This window comes from Nomascus leucogenys, chromosome 3 (genome assembly GCF_006542625.1).
Source record: "Nomascus leucogenys isolate Asia chromosome 3, Asia_NLE_v1, whole genome shotgun sequence".
NCBI classification, from domain to species: Eukaryota; Metazoa; Chordata; class Mammalia; order Primates; family Hylobatidae; genus Nomascus; species Nomascus leucogenys.
The window spans coordinates 42,562,913-42,575,030 of record NC_044383.1 but is presented as its reverse complement, the minus strand read 5'-3'; the positions used below and the strand labels follow the sequence as shown (position 1 = coordinate 42,575,030).

At 42.9% G+C, this 12,118-nt stretch overlaps 1 long non-coding RNA gene across 1 annotated transcript; it reads left to right on the top strand.

Annotated features, from left to right (window-relative positions):
• The first annotated feature begins 1,474 nt into the window (after positions 1 to 1,474).
• Positions 1,475 to 9,555, top strand: LOC115832333. The gene is made up of 3 exons (XR_004027776.1): positions 1,475 to 1,503; positions 7,659 to 7,714; positions 9,106 to 9,555. It is a non-coding gene; the product is annotated as an uncharacterized LOC115832333 (long non-coding RNA).
• Positions 9,556 to 12,118: the final 2,563 nt, after the last annotated feature.

Genomic DNA, 12,118 nt, shown 5'->3' with positions numbered 1-12,118 from the left:
GCTCATTCCTGTGCTCCAGGATCTCCAGACATACCCACTGGCAGTATGCTGCCACTTCTGTTCCAGACTCAAAGACCATAGGATGCCATTTCCATATTGGAATCTATGGTTGTGCTTCTCAAATGAATGTGCAGACAAATAACCTGGGAGTCTTGTTAAAAATGTAGATTCTGACCCAGTAGGTTTGGGGTTGCCTGAGATTCTGCATTTTTAAAAATAGAGATGGGGTCTTGCTATGTTGCCCAGGCTGGTCTTAAACTCTTGGGCTCCAGGATTTTCCTACCTCAGCCTTTCAAAATGTTGGGATTACAGGCACGAGCCATGGAGCCTGGCCAGATTCTGCATTTCTAGCAAGCTCCTGGGTGATATTGATGCTGCTGCTCCAGGGATTACACTCTGAGTTGCAAGAGCCCACGGATACTAGCCTGTAATGGGCTAAGGTGCACTGCAAATCTTGAAAAAGTGTCTGTAATACACAACATTTCCAGGATTTATTTGCCCAAGGGACCCATTTTAGTAGAACATTTATTAAAATCTCTATTAGTTAATTAAGATTAAGGTTTAATTTTGAGTAACATAAAATTCAGAATAGCTGACATTTTTTCCTTTATTACACATAAAAGAAATCTAGATAGTCTAGGGTTGGCCATGGCCCCAGACAGCCTCAGGAGCCCTGTCTCCTTCTGTTGCATTGTTCTACCCTACACAGCTTGTAGTTTCCACGTCCATGTCCAAGATGGCTGCTCCAGTTCCAGCCATTACAAACGCGTAACACCGGCAAGAACAAGGAAGGACAGCACTCTCCTTTCCAATGACACTTCCAAGGAGTTGCACACATTACCTATGCTTTCATATCATTGTCCAGAACCTCATCACATGGCACAGGTGCAAGGAAGACTGGCCAGTGTGGTCTGCATTCTGAGTACCCATATCCACATCCAAAAATAGAGGGCACTAGTACCGAGAAAGGGAGGGGAGTGTATATTCCCCTTACACAGTCTCTTAAAGAACTAGTAAAAATAGGGAAAGAGGTGATGCTCTAGTCTGACCCCTTCATTTTGCACAACTGTTTGGCAAGTGTCCAGCATAAGCATCTGTGTCTCTTGGCTGCTTTTCCACATCTTGCTCAATTACTCCATGGTTCCTCTTCAGATGATATCCTTCCTATCCCTGGTGGCAGAGAGGAGACCCTAGGAAGTCCCTGTCTTGGCTGCTTGAGAGCTGTAGCCCTGTTGGGAGCATCTGATTGATAGACTACTCTGCCTAGCTCCCACTGGGCTCAGAGAATGCATTAGTGTCACAAAAGAGAGGCAAGAGCACTGGAGAATAAAACCATGGTCCATTATTTTGCCATGTGACACATCTGTACAGCCATCAAAACGTCATAATATGTATGCAGTTTTATAGTGAACCCAGTCTTTGTGATAGCATTTCTGCAAGTTTCTCAATTCTGCATCTTTGCTTCACTGTCTTTGAATATCAGTGACCTGCCATGGGAGGAAGGTAGGCTCATTCTCCAACACTGAATCATTGTACAAAGTCCGTTATTACTTACTGCTGAGATTGCTTGCTAAATAAGAAAAGAATAGAATGGAATCTGGGAAAAGGCAGATTAAACATTTATTGACTGCCCACTATGTGCCAGGTATGAAGCTTGGTGTTCATATACTTATCCTTTCATGCTAATTACAATTTATGACACAGTCTGGTAATGACCAAGCTGGGAGTTCAACCAGGTATCTATGCCTCTAAAATCCATCTCTTTTTATCAAAACAGAAAACAGGAGCAGCCTTCTGTGCAGCTCACTCTCTGTCTCCCTGATCTAGCCTTCCCCCCACCACATTCTTTCACACATTGACTTTGTGTTCATCTTTTCCCAGTAATTAGTAAATTATAACCCCCGCATCTCAAATTCTTGACATTCATTTGCTGTTTCCCAGTAATTTGTTCCATTTGGTATTTGCCTTGAAAAAGGATCCAAAGTGCTGGCTAATGCGGCACGCACTCCCTTGCCTGGATGCAGCCCTCCACCTCATTTATCACATTGAGCCGCTGGTCCTGGAGTCTGACAGGCAATTCAGGCTTTCTGAATGCAATTCAGGCATTGATTTTAATCTATAAAGCTTTCGTATCTGGGTCCTGGCTGCCATGGAAATGAAATAGCTTCTTGGATACTTTTCCACATGCTGCTGCTAACTATTCTGATATGCAGGGTTTTGAGAGACATTTCTGTATTTCTGATGTACAAATGTCCAATATGAATAGCCTCGTAACTTTAACCGTCATTGTTAAACGGAATGGAAATCCCAAACAAGGACAAATACGTGGCGCACACTTACACTTATGGCCCTAGGCAATGAATTTATTGATAACAATATCAGGCTAAAAACAAATTTAAAAATACAGACCACAGGGTGGCAAACACATTTGGTTTTCAAACAGGAAATCTCGAAGCCCAGGAGGACACTGGGTACCAGGAAACCAGTGGAGAAGCACGATGTTTAGACTTTGGTGTGTAATCTGATTTTCTCTCACCCACACAGGGGAAGTTGGTGGCAAGGAAATGATTCTAAGATGTATGCTTTGTCAAGGTGGGGGCAGGAAGAATGAAAACTTGGTGCTTACACTAAAAGTATGGTGGCAGGAAATGAGCTATCATTTCAAGCCATGGAAAGACATAGGGAAACTTAAATGCGCATGACTAAGTGAAAGAAGCCAATCCAGTAAGGGTCCATACTGCATGATTCCAACTGTAGAATCTTCTGGAAAAGGCAAAACTGTGGAGACAATGAAAACATTAATGGAGGTCAGAGGTCAGGAGAAGAGAGGGTCGAATAGGCAGACCAGAGAGGATTTTAAGAGCAGTGGAAGAAGATATTCTGTATGATATTACAATGGAGGATACATGTTATCATATATTTGTCCAAACTGTGGAATGGACAACAGTAAGAATGAACCCAAGTGTAAACTGTGGACTTTGGATGATAACGATGTGACGATGTAACACATGCACTGCTCTGGTGGGGAGTGCTGGTCATGGGGGAGGTTGTGCCTGTGTTGGGGCAGGGAGTATATAGGAAAGAAGTCTCTGTACCTTCCTCTCAATTTTACTGTAAACCTAAAACTGCTCTAAAAAAAAAAAAAAAAAAAACTGGAAAAAACAAAAGTGCAGTGGCAGGCAGTGTGCCCAGGGAATATGACACCACCTTTGTTCCAGTCGGCCCTAGAGGCTGGGAAATGGGGGAGGATGATGGGAACTGTAAAGGGGATTTAAACGCTTCCACCACAGTTCTGCTTTCATTCGCTTCCCCAGAAGGTTCTGGCTGGCTGCCCTTATTGCTCACGTGGCTTTCATTCCAAAACGCAATTCCTCACTTCAGCTTTTTAAATTCTGATGACATTGGCATTAGCAAAGAATGTGACAAAGCAGTTGATATGTTGACATATATCCCTAAAAGGATAGAGTTTTAATTAAAAAAATTAAGAATGTGTCCAAAAGACAGAAACTTAAGTAAAAGTAGAAATAGGAAAAGATGACTCTGAGGCATTTTCAAGTAGCAAATGATGGTTGAATCCACTCATGGAGCTTTATTTTGCCATGGAAGAAGGCTGTTAGACCATGACTTATCATGTAGAGAGAGCTGGGTGAAACACAGGTTTAATTGAGTCCCTGAAACAGAACTTCACATAAAATGTTCAGTGGCACATACAAGTTAGGAGGCGGATACCAGTCTCTGCTCTAATGAGCAGTGAAGCATAAACTCAACAACAATTTTTCAGGAGTTTCCCACTGTCCTTTTCCACTTATCCAGCTCTGTTTAGAAAGTGAAAATTCTTCCAACACTAAGAAATACAAGTTTAATATCATAAGTATACTTTTTAGGGTCTGGTTTCAGCAAAGCCCAGCCAGGCCAGGAGATGAAGCTGCCATCAGCTGGTGTCAGGTCAAATGCACACATAAATTTTTTCCAAACTAAAAACTGTGGTTGTCTGTGTGATATCAAAACAACTGTACGATTAAGTCAGTGCCATCAAGAATCCCTCATGGTAGTTGCTTGGGATGTAAACAGAGACTGACCACGTTTTTCCTTTTCAAATGTGAATTGGGTGGCCTTAGATGTGTTATCTAGGAGCGACCAGTAGGCAGGAAAGGTAAGCTACCTTTACATTTTGACAGTTCCAAGCAACAACCAACATCCTTGGCTCTTGGCAGCTTTGGTGCCTGTCGTTCCTGCCACAGGGCCTCCCTAAGCTCAAGTCCTCCCCATTGTCAGGTCAGCACAGTGGGCACTTGCCCATGCTCACCAGCACTTTATAAGATCGAGTTTGTAAAAAGCCCCCTTCAACCCCACCATCGTGGATTGCTCACAAGCATCCTGGGATGTACTCAGCAGTGATGAGGCATTGTCCCGGCCCTTCAGGGGCTCCCGGAAATACTGTTCTCTCAAGCCAACTGCCTTATTATCAGGAATGGCAAAACACGGTATATAATATTGGGGCTCCTACCTGCTTCCTCCCAGGAAAAATCTCTGTGCTCCAATTCCCATCCAGATTCTTGGATGTAACAGACACCAACTGAAGCTCGCAGTGATTTTTCCTTCTCTGAGAACAGCAAGGACTCAGGGAGATGAAACTCCAGGGCTGTGTCTGTTTTACATGGCCCTGTTACATGCGTGTCTGACAGATCCAGAGGAGAATGAACCCAAGGTGGATTGATCAGGACCCCACCTCTCTATCCACAATCGATCACCCCAGGAGTAGGTAACAATGTTAGCTATTTGCCTACAACTAGCAATTGCCTTTTAAAATGGTCAGAAAGTTAAACTGGGACATCTGACCTGGGGAGGCCAGGCTCATTAGATTATTTCCACAGAGTTGGAACTAAAAGAAGAGGAGCGTCTCCCCTCTGGAGGTAGAAGCCACCGGACATAAGACTTTAGCCCTGTGAACAATCCTGTTCCCCGATGGGTTGAATGCTGGTCCCAATTCAAGGTAGGGATGCCTCTGCTCTTCAGAGAGAAGTAGAGATGAGAGACAGAGACAGCCCTGGGGACATTTGATCACTGGGTCAGAGCTGCCCCTTCCCCGCTTTGTTGGCAGTTATATGAGGCACCCCCTTATTCCTCCAATAAATTCTCTTTTTGCCTGAGCTAATTAGCATTGGGTTTCTATTGCTTGCAGGCAAAGTGACACATTGACAAATTTTCTTGCCCTGACAGCTGGCCTGTCCCATAATTAGATGACCCTTCCTGTGTTTTTTGGCTCAAATCATCATCCATGTGTCCCTCTTTCCTAAAGCCTGCCTCTGAGTCACAGCCTGGTGCATGAACCACCCAGGTGCTCAAGATTTCTGGAGAACACCACTCGCTTGTGACACTCAGCTCACCATGGAATTCTTCTCCTCTACTATGGGCCACATTCTTACCTTCTCTCTGTGATTAGAATTCTGGACCTCAGCTCAATACCTTTCCATCCTTCCATTACATCCTTTCTCTGTGATTGCTTGGAATTTCTGGCAGATGATGGTGCAAAATTGGCAGATGTTCCCCTTCTTCCACACAGGACTGTGAACTTCCCTGTCCCCAGGAATTTTAAGTTGTAGCCTTTCTTCCTCCTTTCCCTTTCCCCTTTTAGCATTAAACCCAAAGCCATGGACAATTAAAAATTATCTCCCCTTTCTAGAAATCTGAGAGACTCCTGCTTTAAGGCCTTATTTTGAAACATTTGACATTGATTTCGATAGACATTAAGAGATCTTATTTCTGAAAACTATATATAGAGGCCCTTGACATTCTCAGATTTAATTCTCATCATATCCCCATGTAGCAGATATATTTAGGCTGCGGAGCATTTGAATTTCTTTCTGGCTGGGCTCAGTGGTTCATGCCTGTAATCCCAATACGTTGAGAGGCTAAGGTGGGAAGATTGCCTGAAGCCAGGAGTTCGAGACCAGCCTGGGCAGCGTAGCAAGACCCTGTATCTACAGAAATAAAAAATAAGAATAAATAGCCAGTAGTGTACCTGTAGTCCCTGTGTACCTGCAGTCCCAGCTATTTGGGAAGCTGAGGCAGGAGGATTGCTTAAGCCCAGGAGTTCCAAGTTGCAGTGAGCTATGATTGTGACACAGCACTCCAGACTGAGTGACACAGTGAGACCCTGTCTTAAAATAAATAAATAAATAAATAAATAAATAATTTCTTTCTTGTGATTGTAGACAAAAACCACTTTCTTCTGTAGAAGCCGAAAAGTGCTGATATTCACTCTTCCAGCCTTGCTTGCTACTAAAGCCTGTGCACCCAGAGTAGGCTTGGCCCATCAGATGCACACATCTGGGGCTTAGAATCAGAAGCTAATTAGGCAAAGAAGGAGGAATCATGGATTATCCATTTGTTAGTGCCAGCAAAAGTGGCAACACCAGCCAGTCTGCGGGGCAGTCATGGTCACGGTGCCCACCATGGTGGACCAGTGGGGTTCAATGCCCACTGGCAGAGGCATTCAGTGTCTGAATAGGACAACTGTGACATTGATCTTGGCTGTGGTCTAGCTGCCCAGGCCCACTTTTTGCCTGTCACTGTCTATATCTGGTTCTCCAACCTCCCCCCAAGGATTCTGTATGTCTCCAGTGTCCTTTCAACACATCACTTTTTTATTTAAGTTGCTCACAGCAAGAAACTGAATGGTCCACCCTCATAGGGTTCACTATAGGCAGTCATTTATTTTTTCCTTGTGGTGCAAATTTGAAATATGTAGTCTGGAAGGCTGATATGTAAGAGCTGGTCACTTCACTAGTGAGATAGCCTAGCAGATCTCCAGTTCCGTGACTCAGTACAACTTTCGTTTTTCCTTGTGAGAAGATAAAAGATAATTGTTCCTTTCTGGGGGTGGGTATGAAGCATAGCTGTTCAATTGAAGCTGTGGGAGAAGTGCACAGAAAGGGAGACATAGTTTTTACCTGGAAAATAACTTTATAAATGACTTAAGTCCTGCGCATAAAATATCATCAAAGGTGTGACAGGATCATTTCCAGTTGGCTTTTTTCATTTTATGAGGGAAATTATATTCTGTAGTGATCGTGTGACTATTCGGTTTATCAGCTAAACCAGGGTAACATTGACAGTGAAAGGGGATGCTATATTAATAGCATTATTTATTTATTATTCCATTAGAAACGCTAAGATAACAGACATAATAATGTCACCCTAAGTAGTAGAGTGGAGATTGGAGATTCTAGATGGTCTTGGAGTCCCTCAGACACTGAGCTATCTATGGCGGTGCCTGCCTCACAGCACTCTCTCCATGTTCCTCAATCACATTCCAATTCTTTCTCTTCAGGACCAGTGCTGGAGACTGACAGGTGTCAGTCTGCCTGCCCCTTGCCCACACTTCCCTATTCATGCAACTGGCAATCTATTCTAGATTTGCACACATTTCTACAGACGCGATTTCCATAGCAACAGCAGGACTCTATAAAAAAGGCACCTGAGCGATGCTCAAAGATAAATCACCCTCTTTCAGAGTCCTCCACTCTAGGGAATTACAGGCTACTGCCACTTAGAATTTCTTAGCTCCTTTTCACATATAGACATATGTACATTTCTAATCCCAGTTTACTGTCTTTCAGTTTAATTAATTATGAACATTTTAACCTCTTTTTTAGGCCAGAGATGCTTGCTGCACAGCAGTGGTTCAGAAGTGTTTTAATGAACTAAGAAGGTAGGAGGAAAAGAAGTCTCATGTTAAGAGTTCCTACTATGCACCAGGCACTTTTACCTAAATTATCTCCTTTTCATAGAAACCCAGGCAGAACAAGGACACCTCTGCAGCACAGGCTGAGCTCATGCTAAATTGGCAAATGTTATGTACAACATCCCACTCCCATATCTCATCACCAAGGAAGCCAGAGAAAAAGAGGGTCTGCATGGGGGAAGGGATAGGAGTGGGAGGGGTGGGTGGCAGGATTGCCAGTTGGGGAGCTGGAAACACAGGGCTCAGGCTGGAGGTTCTGTTTCCAAATCATTCGTCTCATCAGAGCAGTGGGGAAGGAGGTGGGAATGAATGATATTGATTTATTTTCTTATCTGAGGAGAATGATGCCCTGAAAGCAAAGGGTATTAAGTAATTGGGCCTTGCTTCCTTGAACCTACCTGTCAGCCCCAATGAAGTCTCTCCTCCTTTTTTAATTTCAAGAAATCTCTACACAGTGCTATGATTAAAAAAAAAAATAGCAATTGTTTAGCTCCCTACAAGAATCTTTCAATTTTCACAATTTCAGGGTCTTATTTGTTTGGTTGGTTTTTGTGCTTTGGAGCAGATATGAAAAAGATTTGTCTTACCTGTACTTGAAAATTCATTTCATTCGTTTGTCGTTCATTCATTCATACAAGAAGTATTCCCTCGTCTCCCTTTTGGCCTAGTCGTGGGGCTTTGGGCTGAGAAATGCACACAGTCATGGGCCTTACTCTCCTAAGCTTGTCATCTAATTCAAAGAAAGAAATTAACTAGTTCACTATACAATTATGTGATTAAAAGCTATATAAGGGCAATAAAAAAAGTACATGACAATATTAGAAATGCAAGGGGTGGCCCTTGTTCCCACATTGTCCCACTATTAAGATCTATCCATTTGAAAAACGCATATCTTAATGCGTAAGTCACCCAACTCATAGCATAAATAAGGTCAATCAGATTGTTTTCCTCCAAATGGGTTCATGAGATCAGTGTGCTGAGGAAGTGGGAGGATTTGTGGAATCAATGAAGAGTAAAGGAATAATCTAGGAATATAGCACATCGATCGGTGGGCAAACCTGGTTAGGAGTTCCAAACACCCTCGTTGGAGCAAGAAAGCAACAGGTGCCAGAGAAAGAGGGAGAGGGACACAGAATGAGAGGCTGAAAGCACAAGGAAATAGATCTGTCCTAAGGAGGACCTTACCCAACGCTGCACACACCTAGACAAAGGGCGAATATAAGATATAGGGAATGACCTTTAATTCATTGATCATTGGTACCCAAGCTACTCAAAGCTAATTTTCAATAACTTCATGATTAATAACAGACACAAATGTTTGGCATTTTCTCTGAAACCAAGTGGCATCTTCTTATTAGAGATTTTCCAGATGGCTGTGTTTGATGCTGCCAACTATCCCAGATGGAGAGGGTTTCCTCACCTGCACCCAATCCGTACCTCTCTCCAGTTGTTTCCTGTCAAGCTTGGACTCCTGAATGAAATAACACTGGAAATGGCTGAGTTAAATGAACACTTGTTATTTCCAGTTATGACTTAATCTCTGATAATGATTTATATCTGGTTTTATCCTTAATCCCTTTCTGCTCATTTACCTTAGTGAATCAGATCAAATCATTTATAAACTCAATGTTTCTCTCCCATTTTCCTTTATTTTAGCCAGAGGCCTAAGCAAGAGCTAGGTATAAGAAGCCAATCCCCAGAGTTGCTTTCCCCTGGGCTTCTACTTGGCTCTGCATATTCCTCTGGATAAAAACAACACCCAAAATGATAGCTCAGCCAATGCTGTTTTATCAGTCTAGAGGCAGAAGTGAAAAGAGAGTTCCCTGGAGCTATTTGTAATCCATTTGCCCTTTCCATCCGAGTCTTTATTGCCAGGTCTTGAAGAAGGGTATGTGGAGCCTCCACTAAGCCCATGTAAAACTCCTCCCTGAGTTGAGGGAAGGGAGTGTGCAAATGCTTTCCAATTTGGGGTCAGTTGGGACAGTTTCTGCAAGGGCAATTACCTTCTCCTCCATAAAGAACTAATGTGGGTTTCCTCTAGAATTTCCCCTTCTCATAACTCAAGCAAGAATCTGAACTTTCTCTTGGAGTCTGAATCTCCAATGGGATTTGGTTTTCCACAGACTGGAACCTTTGTATGTAATTCAACTTCATTTTGATTTAAGAAATGTCAGTGAGCTTCCTCTGTGTGCCTGGGTTTGAGTGATCCTGGGACTGTAGGACTATGTCCACAGTTCACCTACAGTGTACCTTGGCCATAGCCTTTGCAAACAAAAAGTTTATCAGTTGTTCACGTTTAAGGCAACTTCTCTGCTTTCAGAAAATTTATAATCTGGCAGAAGAATCACAGCAAGCACACACAAAACCATACATAAAGTAGTATGGTATAACGGGAAGTGTTTTAGGCTGGAAATCAAGAGCTCACATCAGAGTGGTAGCTCTGCCATCTATAGATGGTGACACAACATTTCTTTACTTCTCTGGACCCCAAAGTTCTCATCTGTAAGGTGAAGTGGAACTAGATAATATCAGAGGGCTCCCTGTGGACTCTACCTATGATCATATTCAAAATATCTTCTCTTGTCTCCATCTTCACCACTGCTCCCATCCAAACTAGCACTGTCTTGCTTCTCTACATCTGTAAAATTTCCTGGCGCTGCTTCCAGTCTTGCTATCCTAGAATTCATTATCGCAGTCAGAGTAATCTTTTGAAAACACGAATCATATCTTGCTACATGCCCCTCCCCCTCTGCCTAAAATCCTCCAACAGCTTCCAACTGCCCTTAGAATAGACCATAAGCTGCGCAGATGGCCTTCCACACCCTCTGTAACCTGACCTTTCCTCCTGTGCTCTCTGACCTCACTGATTGAGTGTGTGCAGGAGTGTGTTCTCATCCTCACTCACTATGCTCTTACCACTTCTTTGCCCAAACCATATCCCAACTAATTCTACCTGCTCTTCAATCTAGAAAATTTCCTTTTCAGTGGACTCATATTTTCTGGTCTTTTTGCTCCAGGCACACTTAATTCTCTCTCTATCCCTCGAAGTACAACCAGGGGACCAATGAAGTAAGCAGGAGAAATCAAGATTGGATTCTAGTCCAATCGAGAAATTAAGTCGAGGATGACATTAAGGTTTCTAATTTGGGAGACTAATGAAGGCTGGAACATAGAAGAGGAAGAGCAGGTTTGGAACCCGTGAAAGAAATTTCCAGTGGGTAGTTTATTAAATTTTCACCCTTCTTTAGGTCCCTGTTCCTTACCTAGGACATATAGCCTTCTTTTTTCAGGAAGAAGATGCTAAGCATAGTTAAAGCTAAGCTGTTTGCTATGCTCAGTGTTTGGACTATTTGGCCAATGCTCTTTTCTACTAGTTAGTGTGCAGCTGATCCAGGTGTTAACATTTTTCAATATCACTGTTACTGGTGCTCTTTCAAGTGCCATGCTTCCCGCTCTGAACCTTCCCTCGCTCTATGCTAGAAGGTCATCCCCAAGAAGGGCTTCTCAACATTTTCCTCCCCCGGACCTTTAAAGGCAGAAACTCCTGGATTTGAGGGTTTAGAGCCATCCAAGAAACAGGCCAAATTTATTTGAAAGCTCTTCTCTTAAATCCTTACAATTCATGAAAATTTATATCCTGCTCCACAAGAAATCTATACTTGTTTCGATATGAAAATAATGTTTAAAAGTACTATCAAGCATCACAGTTTAGAGAATGGGCTTCGAAGTCAGAAAGGTCAGAGTTTGGCTTGCGGCTCTGCCAATTACTTGTTGTTGGACCTGGAGCAATTTCTTTGACCTCTCTAGGCCTCTGTGTCCCTCATGTGGTTGTTGACCACGTGGTCAATGTTCCATAGATTTAGCACCCTGAGGGCCAGAGTCTATCTTCTCTTCATTTGTGTCTCCCACACAGAGACCAGAGGAGTGTCCTGTCCACAGAAGGCCCTTGGTGTGTGTTCATTCCTCTATATCAGACGTAAGTGCACCTAGGGTTATCCCGTTTTTACCACTAGATGGAGAGCACGTATCCTAGAAGTTTTAATCCATTAGTAAATGAGACAGCAAACATTTGTCTGTCTTGTCTTCACCAAATCAACTTATTGAATGAAGACAGAATCATTAAAACTAGCTCTCAATAAATGCAATTATAAGGTAACTTTATAACTTTCAGAACTTTTTTTTTTTTTCGAGAAAGTGTCTTACTCTGTCACTCAGGCTGGAGTGCAGTGATGCTATCATTGCTCACTGCAGCCTTGATCTCCCTGGCTCAAATGATCCTCCCACCTCATCCTCCAGAGTAGCTGGGAGTGCAGTTGCATGCCACCACTCTCAGCTAATTTTTTTTTGTATTTTTTGTAGAGACAGGCTTTT